Genomic DNA, 20,066 nt, shown 5'->3' on the forward strand with positions numbered 1-20,066 from the left:
AATCTGAAACAGGCTCCAGGCTCTGAGCTAGCTGTCAGCACAGAGCTTGACGCGGGGCTCGAACCCACTAACCATGAGATCATGACCTGAGCCGAAGTCGGATGCTTAACCGACTGAGCCACCCAGATGCCCCCATTTCATCTAAATTGTTGGCAATATTCTCTTGATCTAGAATTCAAGTTATTTCATGATATTGGTAATTTGCGTGTGGTTATCTCCTTTTATATTAATCATTCTAGCTAGGTGTTTATCAAAAGTATTGATTTTTTTGTTGCTACTGAAGTACAATGGACATACAATATCCTATTAGTTTTAGGTGTACATCACAGTAATTTGTTCTTTGTATGTGTTATGATATGTTCTTCACAGTAAGTCTGTTTTTTCTGCTTTTTGGTTATTTTTTCTTTCATTACCTCTTATCTTTATTGTTTTCTTTCTTTTACTCGTTTGAGTTTTACCTTTCCTTCCTAGTTTCTCACAGTGGAAGTGCAGAGATAAATTTGAGATCTCTTTTTATGTAGAAGCATTTAAGCTATAGCATTTCCTTTATGTGCTGCCTTATGTAAATCCTACATATACTGATTTGTGATATTTCATTTTCATTTAATTCAAAATATTTTCTAAGTGCCTTTGTGATTCCTCTTTGATTCATAGGCTCTTTAGAGGCATGTTATTAACTAAACATTTTCAACTTTTAAAGCATTTTTTAGATATCTTTTGTTATTGGTTTCTTTTTTTAATGTTTTTTAGTTTTATTTATTTTGAGAAAAAGCAAGCTAGCACAAGTGGGGGAGGAGTAAAGAGAAGACAGAATCCCAAGCAGGCTCAGACCCATCAGTGTGAGACTCCAGTGTGGGACTCAAACTTACAAACCCTGAGATCGCAACCTGAGCCAAAATCAAGAGTCAGACATTTAACTGACTGTGCCAGGCGCCTCTTTGGTTATTGGGTTCTAATTAATTACACTTCGATCAGAGAACAACTTCTTTATAATCCAATCATCTTATAAAACAATAAAGTATTTGGTGTATCTTGGTGAATGACCTTTATAAACTTGAAAAGGAGGAGCATTTTGCCATTGTTTGGTGGAGTTTCCTATAAATGTCAAATTGTCAATGTGGTTGATAGTATTATTCAAATTTCCTATATCCTTACTAATTTTCTATTTGTTGTATTAATTAGTGAGTAAGTAGTGTTGAAGACTCCAGTCTATTGTGGATTTATTTGTATCTTCTGTTTTTGTCTTATGGATTTTGAAGCTTGGTTATGAAGTGCATGCTTATTTTGCATTATGCCTTCGTGATCAATTGACACTTTAATCACATGAAAAATCTTATTATCTCATAATATTCCTTTACCTGAAGTCTAAATTGCTAATATTAAAATAGCCACTCCTATATTCTTATATAGTATTTGCATAGTATATCCTTTTTCATCCTTTTATTTTTAACTTAGGTCTTTATACTTAATGTGTACTTTCATATATAACAAATTGAGTCTTTATTTAGCATGGCAATTTCTGCCCTTTGATGGGAGTATTCAGACAGTATATGTACATTTGATTTAATTTCCCTCTTGGTGGCATTTTATTTTCCTATTCTAGTATTTTCTCTCTATTTGTCTCATTTGTTCTATGTTCCGTTTTTCCCTTTATCTGTTTTCCTTTGGACTGAGTGTAATTTAGTATGTCATGTTATCTCCTCAGTTGATTTATTGGCTTTATTCCTTTATGTTTGTTGTGACGGTGGTGGTGACTGTTCCAGAATATTCATCTTTATCACTTAGAATTTCGGGGCGCCTGGGTGGCTTAGTCGGTTGAGCGTCTGACTTTCACTTAGGTCATGATCTCACGGTTCGTGGGTTCGAGCCCCGCGTCGGGCTCTGTGCTGACAGCCAGCTCAGAGCCTGGAGCCTGGTTCCAATTCTGTGTCTCCCTCTCTCTCTGACCCTCCCCTGCTCATGCTGTCTCTCTCTCTCCTAGAAATAAATAAAAAAAACATTAAAAAAAATTAAAAAAAAAAAAGAATTTCTGCTTCCAAGTAATACTATACCTTCATATATGGCATAAACTCTTAGGGCAGTATAGTTCCATTTATTCTACTCCCGTCATTTTTACCTTTTTTACTTTACTATATTTTTTCTATCTATATATATAACTTCAAAATACTTTGGTTTTTTGAAATTGTGTATTATTTTATAAAAAAAGACTTCAAAATGATAAAATATATTTTTAATTTACTCATATTTAAAATGTTTGTGTTCTTCAAATAATGTACATTTGAATTTCCATTTGGTAGAATTTTCCTTCAGCCTGAAGAAATTCCTTTTAATATGTTTTATAGCACAACTTTTGTTGGTGAAAAATTTTCTTCATTTTGTTTCTATGAAAATGTACTCATTCTTATTAGCATGTTTTATGGATATTTTAACTGCAAAAAGAACTTTAGATTCATAATTTTATTTTTCATAGCAGTTTAAAGACATCATTTACATCATACTTTGAGTTATTGCTGATGAGAAGCCAGCTCTTAGTTTTTCTTTGTTTATCTGAAAATATTATGTCATTTTATATTTTAAGACTTATCTATATTATTAGTTTTCAGCAACTTGGTTAAGGTGTACCCTGTTATGGTTTTCTTTCTGTTCTTCCATCTTAGGTATCAGAAGAGGTTTTGAGTGTCTGAGGTTCTAATTTTCATCAAATTTGGAAATTGTTTGACCATTCTTTTTGTTTTCCAGAAATTCTTTTTTAACAGACTATTTTTTTTTTAACAGTTTTATGTGCACAACAAAACTGAGGGAGAAGATACAGAGATTTCCCATATACATCCTGCATCCACTCACAAATAGCTTTTTCCATTATCATTACCCTGGGGTGCCTGTATGGCTCAGTCAGTTAAGGGTTTGGACTCTTGAGTTCGGCTCAAGCCATGATCCCAGGATTCATGAGCTCAAGCCCCATGTCAGGCTCTGCGCTGATAACATGAAACCTGCTTGGGATTCTCTCTCTCTCTCTCTCTCTCTCTGCCCCTCCTTGCTTACAAGTTCTCTCTCTCTCTTTCAAATAAATAAATGTTAAAAAAATTTCTCAGCAGAGCAGTACATTTGTTTCAAATGATGAACCTATATTAACAAATCATTACTACCTGAAGCCCATGGTTTACATTAGGGTTTATTCTTGGTATTATACAGTCCTAGTGTATCCACCATTATAATATCACACAAAGTAAGTTCATGGCCTTAAAAGTCCATTGCACTCAACCTATGCATCCTTTCCCCCTAACCCCTGGCAACCACTCATGTTTTTACGTCTTCATAATTTTGCCATTTCCAGAATATCATATAACTGGAATCATATAAAAGATCACCTTTTCAGATCGGCCTATTAGAATGAATAGCACACATTTAAGGATCCTCCATGTCTTATTTTTCATGGCTTAATAGCTTACTTCTTTTTAGCACTGAATAATATTCCTTGTTCTCAATGCACTACAGTTTATCTATCACTTACTAAAGGACTTCTTGATTGCTTCCAAGTCTGCGCAATGAAGAATAACACCTGTGTGTAGGTTTTTGCAAGGACACAATTTTCAAGCCCTTTAGGTAAATTTAAGGCGTACGATTAAGGATCATAAGAATGTGTTTTATAAAAAAAATTGCCAAATGTCTTCCAAAGTGGATACACTGTTTGCACTCGCAACAGAAATGAATCAGAGTTCCTACTGTTCTACATCCTGCCCGCATTTGTGCTGTTAATGTTCCAGATTTTGGCCATTCTAACAGGTGTGTAGTAGTATTGCATTTTAGTTTGCATTTCCTGATGACATGTGATGTGAGGCAACTTTTCACGTGATTATTGCCATCCATATATCTTCTTGGATGAGGTGTCTGTTGAGGTCTTTGTCTCATTTTAAAATCAGGTTGTTTTCTTATTCTTGAGTTTTAAGAGTTCTTTGTATATTTTGGATAACAGTTCTTTATCAGATGTGTCTTTTACATATATTTTCTCCCTGCCTGTGGCTTATATTCTCACTCTCTTAACATTGCCATTCATGGAGTAGAAGTTTTTTCATTTTAATGAAGTCCAGCTTATCAATTACTTATTTTATGGAACAGGCCTTTGGTGTCCTGTCCAAAAATCACTGCCAAATGCAAGGTTTTCCCTCATGTTATCTTCTAGTTTTATTGTCTTACACTTTATATTTAGGTCTGTGATTCATTTTGAGTTAATTTTTGTGAAGGATCTAAGGTCTGTCTCTAGATTTTTTTTTTTTTTTGGCATTTAACTTCAGTTTTTTCAGCTTCCTCTGTTGAAAAGGCAATCTTTGCACTGTATTTTTAACTTGTTCTTTTATCAAGTAGTTTTGGATTAGATACTATACATTGTGAATGCTCTGTTGTTAAGTGTCTGAATTTTGTTGAATATTGTTTTGGCAGGCATTGAAGTGATTTGCAGATCAGCCTACTCATTTCTGTGTTTAAGTTTACAAAATGGGTTTCAAGGGACCTGTACTCTAGGTTTGGCTTACTACTAAATCATCCTTTTCTAGGCACTTTATTAAACACTAGGAGTGTTCAAGAACATCTCCATATTGCCTGTTAAGAACCTGAATAGCTCCAGTCTGTATTCTGGAAATTGTGTGGCTTTTAGCACACTGCCAGCTTTTCTCCCCCTGCCTGGTCTTGGCTACTATCTGCACATGTCGATACTTTAATATTTAGATGAAGTTTCAAACAGACCTCTTCACAGATTTGTGGAGTCTCTCTTCTGTTCTTTGATAATTCTGTTCCACAAGCTCTAATCAATTCAGACTCCCCAAATTCAAATCTCTGTCCCTCCAATACAGGAAGAATACCAGGCTCTGTTTGGAGTTTCCTTTTCTCCATCTTGATCTAGAATATAACTCCAGGTAGAAAGAGTATTCATAGACAACACCTCATTTATTCCCCTTCTTTCATAGTTAACAATCCTGTACAGCCCAATTTCTGATAATAGCGTTTAATATTTTCTTGGTTACACCTGGTTCCTGATACATGAAAGCTAGAAGTAAAAGATATTTTAAGAAATCTTTGCAGCTCTACTTCAACAATTTTTTTGTGTTTAGGAATCCAATTCTTGCCATTGCCAGGACAGTAGGCTGCATTTAGCAATTAGGAAAGTAAAAACAATAGGTAGTGATACTATAAAATAGTGTTGTATGGTGACAAATGGTAGCTGCACTTCTGAGGAGCACAGTGTAATGTATAGAGATGTTGAATCACTATGTTGGACACCTGAAACTAATATTGTGTGCTATTATTCTCAAATTTAAAAAAATCAAACGCAAAAACAGATATACATAGAGCTGGCTTGGAGTTCCTGTTCAAATGAATAGTTTCAAAAGAGTAAGATTTACTTAGTGTCCTTTAATTATTTGATGTGAAAAATTAATCTGTAATTCACATAAAGTTTTTAAAATTTTGTTCAAGTTAATGATTTAAAGCAAGATACACACACATGCACACATTTTTTTTTCTTTTTAAATTGTCAGATTTTCTTCTTTTCTAGGACCCAGCTATTTGTTAGGTAAAACTGAATGCCAACACCTTTTAAAACATGATATTTTAAGCTGAAGTTAAGCTGTGGGAGTTTGGGAAAACTTACTTTAAAAATATAATTGCTTTCAAAAACATTTTCTAGGACTTGAATGTCACAAAAGGAATTAAAAATGAAGGGAAAAGTGGACTATAATCCTGAAAACATTTGGGGAAGATTATTTTCTAGTTTCATAATGTTTTATACATTTTCTTCTGTTTCTTAGGCCTTGGCATGCTTTTCCTTTTGTGTATGAGCTACCATTAGATAAGAACCAGGGTTTTTGTCTTTTTGTCTTTTTGTCTTTTTTTTTTTTGTCTGTTAGTGTTAAAAAGAAAAAAAAACCCTCAAATTCGGTTTAGTGATGTTTTCATTGATTCTCTGCCTATCCTTTAGCATACACTGGAATGGCAGGTGAGTCTGGCTTGTTAAATGCTGATGTGGTATCAGGGGATTCTTGATCCAATTTTTCACTAGAACATAGTCTCTCATCTTAGCCTGACATTCTACTCCACTCGCCACTGTCAATGTCAGAGGAAGTGTCATTATTTGAATAGCATCTTCCAGAAGAAAAGACACAGTGTTTACTTTTAAGAATGTCAGTAGTTGCACACTTAGAAGCATCTTCTGGGGTTAACAGAAATGTATCTGACTGGACTAAAAGCAAAACTCCTCATCCATGCTGAGAATCTCTGACTCAAGACTGGAAAGGACTTTAAGAGACCAACTAGTACTGTCTCCTGCCTTCAGCTAAAAGAGAAAATATTTTTCTGCTTGATATTTTTAAGTTTATTTATTTACTTTGAAAGAAAGAGAGAGCGCGAGTGAGCACACTTGCATGCATGAGCAGGTGAGGGTCAGAAAGAGGGATAGAGAGAATCCCAAGCAGGCTTCATGCTGTCGGCACAGAGCCTGACACAGGGCTGGATCCCATGAACCATGAGGTTAGGACTGGAGTTGAAATCAAGAGTTGGATGCTTAACCAACTGAGCCACCCAAGCGCCCCTCTTCTCGATTTTTAAAGATCTCCATGAAGCACATTCTATAACTGCTTTATTTCTTGGGGATTCAATAATCTTCTGGTTTGCTTTCTTGCAAAATGATTTACATCAAAATAATTGGCAAATATATATTCAACTGCTTCTATCTCTAACCAGCAAAATTATATGCATAAATCACATTCTTTTGTAGTTGGTAACATTCTACTGTGAGGATCAGCAAACCTGTTCTATAAAGGGCCCAAATGGTTTCTGTTGCAATTCTGACCACAAGATCTCTGTAGCAACTGCCTAGCTCTACACTGTGTTGTGAAAACAGGCAATAGATAATATGTAAATGAATGAGTATGACTCTGGTCTAATAAATGTTTATTTAGAAAAGCCTGGTGTGGGTCAGAGCCTGGGGGCAGTAGTTTGCTGACTCCTGTTCCACTGTTTTGACAAACTTGCCCCTGGGAAAGGCAATCACATGTATACATTCTTTCAACTCATACATGGTCATGGAAGAATGTCCTTTGGGTCCAGAATGTTTCCTTTCCAAAGTAATAAAGAGCCTTCACAGCCTGTGAGGTGAAGATTTCTTTGAGACTATCTTACCCTGATCCAGACTTGATATGTACTTCTCTCTTCTGATTAAGCAAGTGTGTCTTATGAGACACAGCCAACCTCAATGTGGTATCTGTTCCCAGGAGAAAGGTAATGAGGTCCTTTGCCTATCTTCACAGACCAACTACAGGCTTCGACAGCAGGTGAGATCCAGTGGTCATGGAGGACTGATGCTCACTACCAGCAATCACCAAACTTATCTTGCTCTGTCTCTTCTGTGTGTGACTAAAGTGTTGTTCCATCCATTTTTGTGTGAGTTGTCTTTCTTGGCAACACCAATGCCTGAAAACCATGGAATGAGTTGACATTCTGGGTCTACTGCTCCTGCTGGCAGACACTGGTAAGTTATTAGATATCTTCTAAGCAGTGGGATTCCATCCCTGGAGGTGGTAACAGATGCTATCCAACACAACATTTTTTAAACTATCATTTAAAAGATTTAATATTTTCCATAAAAATGCATCTTTTAAGTGTGGGATCAGTTAAAGCAATTGCTTTGGGTGAAATCCATTATTAAACTGTCTAACAGTGAGGCTAAGAATTGTCATGAATAGTCTAGGCCAATACAAGTGTTGCCTATGTGTCTTATTTCTCCTTGAGAAGCCTTGGTTACTAGGTTAATATGCAAAAAAGAAATTGCATGTTGGTTATGAAATAATTTGGGGTTATTGTACTATATCCCAGTACAGTATTTTATCGTTATTGAGGCTTTCTATTAAAACAAACGTAGGTAAAATTAAATGACAATATACATAAGTATTCAAAATTGTTACATAACATAATAAATAATATTCACAACTGATGACATTTACTCACATATCTTTTTAGAAAGCCTACTTTTATTCTACTCTAGTGCAAATTTAGCTATCAAGTCTTTAAATTTCTGCTATTATGAGATTATATAAGCCAAGAAAATTTTTGGATAAGAATATTAGTGAAAACTTTCACATATATAAGTAATGGTTTGGCAGGAAAATGTATACAATTGTTTAGATTTAGATATTTTTCCATCTGTTTTCTCTGAGAAGTGGTAAAATTAGATTTAAGTAAGAATTATATAATTTAGATTTTGTGATTTGGGAAATTTTTATTAGTATTTGGATTCGTTTGTAAGATTTTATGGGGCTATCTTGAAGTAGATTTTCTATTTGAATCAACTTGTAAATTGTTTAACTGTTTTGAAAAAACAAAATAGTGAGGATATTCATTTGTTATGCTGAGAAATAAAGGAAATATTTTGTAAATATGTTTAGAAACACAGCTAGTGTAATTAAAAAGATAATCACTGATGTAATTTCTTATTTCATTTCCATTTCTCTGACTGAAATCCCATTAATTTCCTCTTCATATGATAGGGAGAATTAAGCAAAATTCTGGCAATATTTGCATTTCTTTCTACACAATGAAAAATAGCCACTTGGATTTTTTTTCTTTTTTTGAATAAAACATGGTAATCAGTTCCTTTTGGAGCATGATAAATATTTTAGCTGACTAAAGATTAAATTCACTATGTATGGTTCCCTATAACAATTCTGGGAAAACATAAATGAATAAGATAGTTAAAATTTTGGTGGGCATGGTAAAATACAAGATCCATATCCTAAGAAATTAAGAATATGTTGGCATTACACACGGTAGCAGGATTTTAATATCCTTAGAAAGTAGACAAGAATGAGGTAAGAACAGAGCTAGAAATCAGTTTCTGTATTAGTTTTAGCACCCTGTATAAGATGTTTAAAAATTGTATTCTTCATTTGCATAAAGAACATCCATAATTTATCAGCCCCAAGCATAAATTAAGAAAGGATCATTCTGAATGAAGGTCATGTCCACATCCACCAATATTTGAATAGTTTGGAAAACAATCCAATCAGCCCCAAACTAGACACCAATCAAAAAGACTGCCAAGCAAAATCAAAATTGTCAAATATTTTTTCAAATGTAAAGTTGCTACTTGACTAATGATTTTCTTTCTTGACTGATGACTTGTTTTTTTTTTATTATTCTTTTAAAATCAGCAATTGTAGGAATATTTTACACATAATGATATCCACCACCTATAAGTGTATAGTTCAGTCTATGATTACTGATTAACTGCCACTAAATTCTTAACAACAATTTAAAAAAACCCAACATTTCCAACATCCTTAAATTCCCCTTACGTTCCTTTGCAGTCAGTCCTCTATCCAATGTCCATCCCTGCACATCTCTGATCAGTTATCTTCATTCACTTTGCATTTTCTGGAATGTAATATAAATGAAATTATACAGTATGCAGTCTGTTGTTTCTGGCTCTTTCATGTAGTTTGATTCTTTTGAGATTTATCAATGTTGTCTAAACAAATGTTATAAAACCCATAAATACATTGATAATACTTTTGCTTTAAATAATCATCTAAAAATTACAAATAAAAAAATGGTTTATTTGGTCCTGTATTCACCATTTCCAGTGCTCCTTTGTATAGATTGCAATTTCCTTCTGGTACCATGTTCTTCCTCTCTGAGGAAATGCCAGAACGTTCTTATAATACATATCTGTACGTGATTAATTTTTTTTGGCCTGAAAAAGTTTTTATATTGCCTTAAGTTTGGAATGATATTTTTACTAGCCTAAAAATTCTTGATTGACAGGTTTTTGGTTTTTTTCATTGAATCTTTAAACATGTCTGTTCATGGTCTCCTATATTGTATAGTTTCAGGCAAAAGGTCTGCTGTAAGTTTTTGGGTTGTTGTTTGTTTTTGTTTTCTTTTTCATTTTTTTCTCCTCTCAAAATAGGCATCTTTTTTCTCTGGTTGCTTTTAAGATTCCTCATCTATAATTGGTTTTAGCAATTTGATATTAATGTATTTTGTCATGGCTTTACTCATGTTTATTCTGCTGGTATTTGTTGAGTTTTTTGATCTGTTAATTTAGTTTTCATCAAATTTAGAAAATGTTCATCCATTATTTTTTTTCAAATATTTTTCTGCCTTCACTGCTTTACTTTGTGGAACTCTAATTACAAATAAGACAGACGTTTAATGTTGTTCTGCAGAACACTGATGCTCTGTTCATTTTTTTCAGTAATTTCTCAGTCTATCATTTGAATTGTTTACATTATAATGCCTGCAAATTTACTCATTTTCTCCTCTGCAGTGTATCATATACTGCTAGGGGCATCCAGCATATTTTTAATTTCAAATATTACACTTAAAAGAATCTCAAGATGCTCTCTTTTTCAAGTATTTCATCTTTCTCCTCAGGCATGTTGTTCTCTAGCTAGTTGAACATGTGCAGCATGTTTACAGTAGCTCCTTCAGTGTTCTTTTCTTGCATTTCTTCCCTCTCACTTCTGTACTAGTTTTTATTGAGTGATTTTTTTCACCTGGTTATGATCATGGTGTCTTGTTTTTGTCGGACATTATGAATTTTACCATGTTACATGCCTTTAAACTGCATTGGGTTTTGTTCTGTCATGGAATTAAATACTTTGAAAGCAGATGGATGCATTTAAGACTTGTTTTTAAGTTTTATTAGGTTAGGCCTAGAGCTGTCTGTAATCTTGGACTAATTCATCTATCTGCTAAGGAGATATTCTTCTGAGGATTTTATCTGATAGTTGATGTTACAGTGTCTTTCCAGGCAGGTTGGTAAGAATATGAAATACTCCCAACATTATTTCAGGCCCTGAAATTTTTCTTCAAATTCTTTTCCACCAGTTCTTTCCTCAGCCTCAGGTAGTTTCTCTCACACACTCGTATTGCAGCATGAAGCCAGAAACTAAAGAAAATCCCTATGTAGCATCCAGAGTTCTCTACTATGGAATTTCCCTCCTCTCTAGTAATCTCTCCTGCAAATTTTAGCTGTTTTGTCTTCCCAGATCTTCCAACTCTGATTTCTCAGTACAGTGATATATTGGGAAACTCTTTGGGGTCTCTCTTCCTGAGTGGGTAACTGGAAACTGCCCCACTGAAATTGAGGGCTCACCTTATATTTTTTCCTCATTCAGGGATGATATTTCATGAATAACCTATCGCCCAAAGTTTGAAAAGTGGTCTTTTATTCATCTTGTCTAATTCCCTAGTTGCATAATGTGAGAAGATAAATTTGTTTCAGAAGTAGAAATTCTTATTTGTTATTTATTTTTACCAATAATATATTAGGAATCACAGCATCAATCTGCTGGTACTATCATCCTTCAGATTCACATCTGGAATCTGACCCTTTCTTCACCAACTTCATAACTATGTTCTCAATTCAAGCCACTGTCATCTCTTCTTTGAGTCATTTCCATAGCTCCCTAACTGTTCTCGTCACTTCCCTTCTTAACTCTCTAGAGTCAGGTCTTCCACATTACTGTCAGGAGTGTCTTACTAAATGTAAATCAGAGTATGTCATGCTCTGCATTTTCAGCCCTCCAATTTATTTCTCTTACACTTTGAATAAAATGAAAGGTTATCCTGGCTTACAGGACCACATGTACTTCTATCTTCATGGTTATGTCTTCAGCCAAATTCCCTATCATGCTGTTCATTGCTTATTCTGTATGCTGTAACTATACAGATTACCCCTGCTTTTCACTAAACAAAGCAAAGTTACTTCCATTTCAGGGCCTTTGCACTTGCTTTGACTGGCAAAGCACAGACTTGCTTTTGACTGTGTTTTCTTCAGATAATCATATAGAGTGATCATACAGAATCATACAGAATTGACTTCGTCAAATGTCTGCTCTAGTGTCACTTCCTCAAACAGGTTATTTCTGAGAAATCTGTCTGAAGTAGGACTACCTCCTCTATTTGCATCCACTTATCCTGCTTTATTTTCTTCATGGCACTGCTCACTGTTTCACATTACATTAGGCATTTATTTTTTTAGGTTTTACATGTCCCTACTAGAACATAGGTTTAATATGAAGATTTTATTTTCTCATCCCTAAAGTTGTTTTGATGAAGGAGCAATAGTTACATAATGAGTTTGAAAGAAAATTATTCCTCAATGTTTAAAAATTAAATAGTGTTATAGAAAAATCAAAATCAAATACAACAACACTTGAATTTTCCTTAAGGATCCATAGAGAATGGATTGCCCAGATAGAAGATGACTGGAAGCTTCTGTTGGTTTCCAGGTTCCCATAAGTTTATGTCTGCTTTGGGAGAATTACTAGTTTGGAGTACACATTGTAAACCACTAGTGCCTTCAGCTTACTTTTTATTTATCTTTGAGAATCTGAAAGAGGTAGCATGGAGGATTAGTGTTTTTTTTTAAATAGTAGCATTTTGAAATTTTCTTTTTTCAACAAGTATCCCTTTTTAAAGACATATTTGTATCGCTTTGTAGGAGCTCATTTAGTTCGTGTGCTTGCTTGCCTTTTCTGTCCCTCTCTCTCTCATCTTGGTCTCTCCCCACAGTAGCCTTTTTTGAAATCTTGAGATATAAGGACTTAATGGGCATTAAGACAATTAATGTTTATATTCAAAATCCAGATCACCACTAAAAAATTTTCCTGTGGGGTAATGGTCTATGCCAGCCACCTCTCCAGCCAAGTCAATGAAGGGAAATATTCTCCGAATGTTCATTCTACCTTCATTTAAGAGCTTTAAATATTCCTCACAAACATATAAACACATTTTTGTAGTATATTTCTGAAGCCAATTTTCTGAAATATTCATTAGACAGATTTCCCAAAATATTCTCAAGTAATTTTGAGGTCTTCTGAAACTCATCACTAAAATGTTTGGCTTCTTAGCAATAATAGAAATAGCAAGCATCGGCTTAAATATAGAATTCAACAGTATGTTGAATCTTAGACAGAAATATAGACAGGAATACCAAGCAACAATGTTTCTCATCTTCACTGTTGCCTCAATAATCATTAAGTCTGATTATAAATAACTCCAGTTTTGGCTGCATCCTCCTGCCTCAAGAGATGTGGAAATATTGTACCAACTTCCATTCTTAGAGCTATGTGAACCCATATACCTCCTCACAATTTTTGTGAGTGACTCCTATCTTACTTCCAATGTCTTTCTCTGGCCACGTATTTATGCACCCAAGGGTGTTGTCTAGATTTGACCTCAGAGCAAACATAGAAACTGCATCTCAGTCTTTTCTCCATTTTCTATGAGAGATTCAATGACAGGCAGTATTTCAGGGTTCTAAGAGCTCTTCTGAAGTGTTAATAAGTTATGGGGATCACTGTATTGAAACCATTGCCTTCCAAACCCCATCTTCCTGTACATGAGCCCTTGGACACATAATTTTTGAGTGAAGAGTCCAGCCCTTCTGCTTCCTATTCTCAGAGAAAGCACCCTCTGTAGGCTGTACTGACTGTCCAAGCACACCCTAAAATTCAATAAATAGTTCCTCCTTATTGTTATGTATAACTGGAGACATTCATTGCTCACACATTAGATAATTTTCCTGAGAGAATAATTAAGAGCTACAAAATAATGCTAGGTTTTTGCTCACTACTGAAGATAATCCACAAACATACTTTCCTCATCACTATCATCCTCCAACATTGTTTAGCTAAAATATTTTATTTTTTTTTAAATAGTTAATTGTCAAGTTAGTTTCCATAGAACACCCAGTGCTCATGCCAACAAGTGCCCTCCTCCATGCCCATCACCCCCTTCCCCTCTCCCCCACCCCCAGCAGCCCTCAGTTTGTTCTCATCATTCAAGAGTCTCTCATGATTTGCCTCCTTCCCTGTCCCCAACTATTTTTCCCCTTCTTCTCCCCCTTGGTCCTCCATTAAGTTCCTCCTAATCCACCTATACGTGCAAACATATGGTATTTGTCCTTCTCTGCCTGACTTATTTCGCTCAGCATAACACCCTCAAGGTCCATCCATGTTGCTACACATGGCCAGATTTCATTCTTTCTCATTGCCATGTAGTATTCCATCATATAGATAAGCCACACCTTCTTGATTCATTTGTCCGTTGATGGACACTTAGGCTCTTTCCATGTTTTGGCTATGGTTGAGAGTGCTGCTATGAAAGTTAGGGTACATGTGCCCCTATACATCAGCATTTCTGTATCCCTTGGGTAAATTCCTAGCAGTGCTATAGTTGGGTCATGGAATTCTATTGTTAATTTTTTGAAGAACCTCCACACTGTGTTCCGGAGGGGCTGCACCAGTTTACATTCCCACCAACAGTGTAGAAGGGTGCCAGTTTCTCCACATCCTCGCCAGCATCTAGAGTCTCTGATTTTTTCATTTGAGCCACTCTGGCATGAGGTGGTATCTCAGTCTGGTTTTGATTTCTATTTCCCTGATGATGAGCGACGCTGAGCATAGTTTCATGTGTCTGTTGACCATCTGGTATCATCCTCCAACTTTTTAATGTTACTTGCAGATAACCAGCAAGCTTCTCTTGGCCATGTCTATTTTTAATTTGGATCAGTTCATTTATTCATCAGTTCAGTCAAAAGCAGTGGTACATTCCCCTTTTGTCCCCTCATTTTCTGTGGGAGGCCAGGTAGTTTATTTATTGTAAATAAAAAGTACTCAGGAATACCATTTGTGTGCTCAGTTAAAATTAGTAATTGAAGATAGGGAGCTATAGCATGCACACAAATAATTTCACTCTTTCTGGAGTTATTTTTTTTCCTTCTCTCTCTCTCTTTTTTTTTTTTACTTCTCTCATGAATCTGGAAAGACTGTGCTCACTCTTTACTATTTGTTTACTGGGTAAATATTTCTATGAATAGTTTTATGACCTGTAGAAGTAGAATTTGCTTTATTATGTTCTTTTTGTTTAACATATCTCTCTTTATCAAAAGATGGTTAGCTCCTTGAGAACCAGGATTCTATATTTGATTATATAGATTCAAAATCTTGTACAATAGTCTCAGAAAATATCCAAGGAGTGGCTGAATGCACAACAGTATTCGGTACATAATACAAAATAATTGAGTGGTACATATAGCCATGAAACAACCACCTCATACCCGTCAGATTGGCTAACTAACAACTCAGGCAACTACAGATATTGGCGAGGATGCGAAGAAAGAGGATCTCTTTTGCACTGCAGGTGGGATTGCAAACTGGTGCAGCCACTTTGGAAAGAAGCATAGATGTTCCTCAAAAAGGTAAGAAATAGAACTACCCTATGATCCAGCAATTGCATTACTAGGTATTTATCCAAGGGATACAGGTGTGCTGTTTCAAAGGGACACATGCACCGCAATGTTTATAGCAGCACTATCAACAATAGCCAAAGTATGGAAAGAGCCCAAATGTCCATCAACGGATGAATGCATAAAGGTGTGGTATGTATGTACAATGGAGTATTATTCAGCAATCAAAAAGAATGAAATCTTACCATTTGCAACTACATGGATGGATCTAGAGGGTATTATGCTAAGTGAAATTAGTCAAAGAAAGACAAATATCATATGACTTCACTCATATGAGGACTTTAAGATACAAAACAGATGAACATAAGGGAAGGAAAGCAAAAATAATATAGAAACAGGGAGGGGGCAAAAACATAAGGCACTCTTAAATGTGGAGAACAAACAGAGGGTTCCTGGAGGGGTTGTGGGAGGGGGGATGTCATGGGCTAAATGGGTAGGGGCATTAAGGAATCTACTTCTGAAATCATTGTTGTACTATATGCTAACTTTTTAATGTAAATTAAAAAATAAATAAAATTTAAAAATATAAAATAAAATAAAAATGAAAAAAATATTGGACATAATAATTAAAGAAAGTTTTATTAGAAAAGACTCAAGAATTGAGCATTGACGAGTATATAAGTTGGAGAGAAATTCCAGAGCATCCTGGGAAAAAAGTTATAAATAGATGCAAAGATGGAAAATGGAGTATTCTGTGGGATATTAAAGAGACTGAATTGATTTAGTGGAAGATACATTTTGGAAAGTTTCAACAGATTTGAACATGTTAGATGAGCTAACCTATCCAGAACCATAAATCGATGACAAAAATGTCTGGACTTAATGCAGTAGGCAATAAAAACTGGATATAATATTATTCAATTATTGAATTTCTGTCCTTTTCTCAACCAGTAATAGAATGGCCTTGAAAAACCTAACTTTATTCTTTATTTTAACTGTAACTAGTAGTTAGGAATGGCTTGAATCACCACACGATAAAAAATTGGGAACATTGCAAATGGTCTTACAATATGATCATTCAAGTCTGCTCTCTAGTGCTTTTCTTGCAGTCTGACTCTGAATGCCAGGCCTCTAAACCTGCCTACCTGATCTGACTCCAACACTTACCTCTTCTGCTTTTTGTCTACATTGACTTAGAGCCCAGAAGAATGGGTGCTTGGGATCCAATGGGAAAGGTATAAAAACACCAAATGAGATAAAGAAAGTTTAAATTACAGTCCTGTTAGTGGGAAGAAATAACAGCTAGCTAGGAGAGACAGTTCAGTGGAAGAACAGACAAGACATAATGGTATCATTTAGAACAGTTGTGGTGCTAAGAAAAATGATAGTGTAATTGAAAGAGATGGTAGAGTGAGGAGAGAACCACGAGTTAGTGCTTGCAGATGTTCAGTTTAAGGGGACTCCAAGAGGAGCTCAGTGTAACACAATACATTGAACTAGAGAGTTCTCAGGAGAGAAAACAAGTGCAGAAGAGAGAATCAGAGTCCATGTGAGAGACCATATACTTTTATTGAGATGATAATCAAGGTGCAGAGAAAAAAATGAGCATTCTGTGAGAGAGTGTAGTTGGAGGAAATCAGAGAATCCTTTTTAGTATTTTTTCTTAGCTTATTTATTTATTTTGAGAGAGAGAGAGAGAGAGAGGGAGAGAGGGAGGAAGGGAAAAGGAGAGAATCCCAAGTAGGCTCTGCACTGTCAGCACAGAGCCCTACACAGGACTCCATCTCACAAACCATGAGATCATGACCTGAGCCAAAATCAAGAGTCAGACACTTAACCCACTGAGCCACCCAGGTGCCCCTCATTTTGGTATTATATAATCAAATATGTCATTGATTCTAAATAGAAGTCAACTCCACATTGATTCTCTTAATTGAAAACTATTTTGTGAAAGATGATTATAGGCAAAAGACCACTTAGGCAGAGAGTATGCCTAGGCATCATGAAAGAGGAAGATGAAAATTAATTCCTGGGTAGTAGAGATCTTAATACAGAAACAGTAAGCACCAATCACTTTGAGTCCCCATGACACTGAAAATAAGCTATATTCTATACACAGAAATTTGCCATCAACCTGAATGCATTTGGAGCTATCAAAGAAAATAAGGGAAGGAATACATTCTGGAATTGCATTTCCACAAAACATTCCTTCTTATTGTCAAGGAACTGAAGTTTTGCACACCAGGGGGAAAAGAACGTACAGACCATGAGACAATCTATGATTTACTAAGACCAAGAAATCTGGAGGCTTGAACCACAGAGAATTTGCTGTCCCAATAACCTGTGAATAAGGTCTCTTTGCTAAAGCTGGTAGCAACAGGCTTCACAGCAGGCTTTTCATGAGAGTGTAGTAAAAATGGTAGGGATACTGACATTGCCTGAGGCAAAGGAGCAGGGACCTCCACAAGTGTTCCTGAACTTCAAGGCACTCTCCCATGTGGTCTATGTAAGCCACCTTGTTCACGGAGTAGAAAGAATGCTGATCCACATAACTCAAATTATTTTAAGTGCATGATACTTGTGGGCTATTTATTCGCAGGGAGATGGAAAAGAAATTTGATAGAATGTCTTCTAATAAAGAATTCAAACTCTAGATCAAAGCTCTACAAATAGCTGATTGTTGGAAACTTCGCCTAGTAGGATAAATGTAATACATATTTCATTTCATAAGCATGAAATTCTTCAAGATGAACACCAAGTTCTGCTTATAGAAATTCTATTGTAAAGACATACAAATTCCAATACAAATCACAGACTTTTTTTTTTTTTTTAAGTAAGGAGAGATAAACTGGACTCTGTTCTTAGTCACAACTGGTAGGAAGCAATGGATCAGATTTCCCAAAGAACAAACCTTTTAAAATACAATTTAAGAGATGGAGAGGAACAATTACCCTTCAATATGGACCCCTTCTTTGGGGGTTTGACTGTAAAAAGGAGTGATAAAGGAAATTGTTCTGAAAGCATTTAATTTGTGTATGCTTTCAATCAATCATCACAATATGATTGATTTTCAAATTCAAAGACAATTTCCATTTCCCAGGTTTTATAGAGTCATGAAAGGCAGAGGAATTATAAGTAGGCAACCTCTAGACTCATGCTTTAACCACTGATGAACTGAATCAGAGTATTAAGAAAATATACAGAAAGGCCCATTTTTTTCACTACTAAGGCAAATCATATAAAACGTCACTAAAAGGTTGAAGATTAACACAATGGGAAGTTGTTGATCTTAATCCATTTCACATACACTGATGACTTCCATTTTTATCAAATAAAGATTCTCCCAATGAAGAAATCATCTGCTGTTAATAAAAGATCATTGTGAAATAAACAATACATAGCCAAGTTCATAAAACATGTAACTAGAATCTATAAAATAATAACTCAGTGAACTCTTGTGTGCCTGCCAGGTGACTTTAAAAAAAAACAGAATATGGATTTCCAGTTTCTGATTCCTTATGTAAAGAGATTGGAAGTTTTACTCTGGCCTCACAACAAGCTAAAAAGCCTAACAAAATGAAAAATCAGCAACTCTTCCCTTAGATCCATAAGAGAAATGAGATCACAGGGAAAACCAGTGTTTGCCAAATTAGAGTGGCATACAAATAGATACACAGACCCACAACTCACCAGAGCAGCATCTCACAAGCTGAAACTTCAGTGGAAACCAGTGCCTGGGTAGGAAAGCCACCACTGTAGCAGATGAACTACTGGAGGTTCACAGTGGATAAAAACTCCAGGGGAGCCCCGTTATAGAAGGAGCCCCACACTTCTGCAAGTTTCACATCCATGAGCTTGATCAGGTTTCATAGTAAATACTGGAGAAGGAAAAAAACAAAAACGCCACCCTTCATACCCCAAGGCTTTCAGCAGGAGACAGGGAAAGGAACCATCTTGAAACACACCAGTGCACTCTGGTCTTAACTCTTCTTCTTAAGGTTTGCCTACAGGATAAACCATTTAACCAGACTCTAACCAGCTGGGGCTTTATTAGAGCCTAAGTGACCTGGAGAAGGAGTGTATCCAACTACAGCCAGCTGTAACCTTTCATGAGGGAGAAGGGAAACACCTAACTCCGGCTACTCTAGCCACTGTGTCCTACTTCAAGGGGAGAAACAAATCTGAGATATTCTTTAGTTTACAGTACAGAAGCACAGGCTTCCTCAAGGACTTACAGAATAGCCAACACAGCTTGGAGGAGAAAGAAGTTGAAGGACCAATGCTCTTAGACTTCAAGACTAATTACAAAACTACTATAATCAAGACCTATATTTCTTCTTAGAATGAGTTGAGGATTAGTCCCTCTCTTTTTTTTTTTTCCTGGAAGAGTTATTACATAACTGAAATTATCTATTCTTTAAAAGTCTGGTAGAACTTCAGTCTGTGTATGTGCTTGCCTCTTTAAAATGTTGGTGAGTGCAAAATTGAACAATCCTTCAAGAAAGGACTTGAAAGAAATCTATACTACATATGTATTTAGACTTTGTTTCAGCAACCCCCTGCTAGAAACTTACTCTTAAAATATGCTTCTATAAATCACAACGGCATGTGCACAAGATTATATGTATAGCAAAATATTGGAACCAATATAAATCCCCATCTACAGGAGACTAATTGGATAAACTATGCTATATTCACCCATGCGTATTGTTATAAAAACATAGTCCACTATTTCTAATTGCTACATGATTCTTCACCGTATTTATCTATTCCAGCATTAAAGGATAGATACTCAAATTACATCCAATTCCTCATCACAAGT

The sequence above is a fragment of the Hyaena hyaena genome, unplaced genomic scaffold, assembly GCF_003009895.1.
Source record: "Hyaena hyaena isolate Hyena2069 unplaced genomic scaffold, ASM300989v1 scaffold_1066, whole genome shotgun sequence".
In the NCBI taxonomy this organism is placed as follows: Eukaryota; Metazoa; Chordata; class Mammalia; order Carnivora; family Hyaenidae; genus Hyaena; species Hyaena hyaena.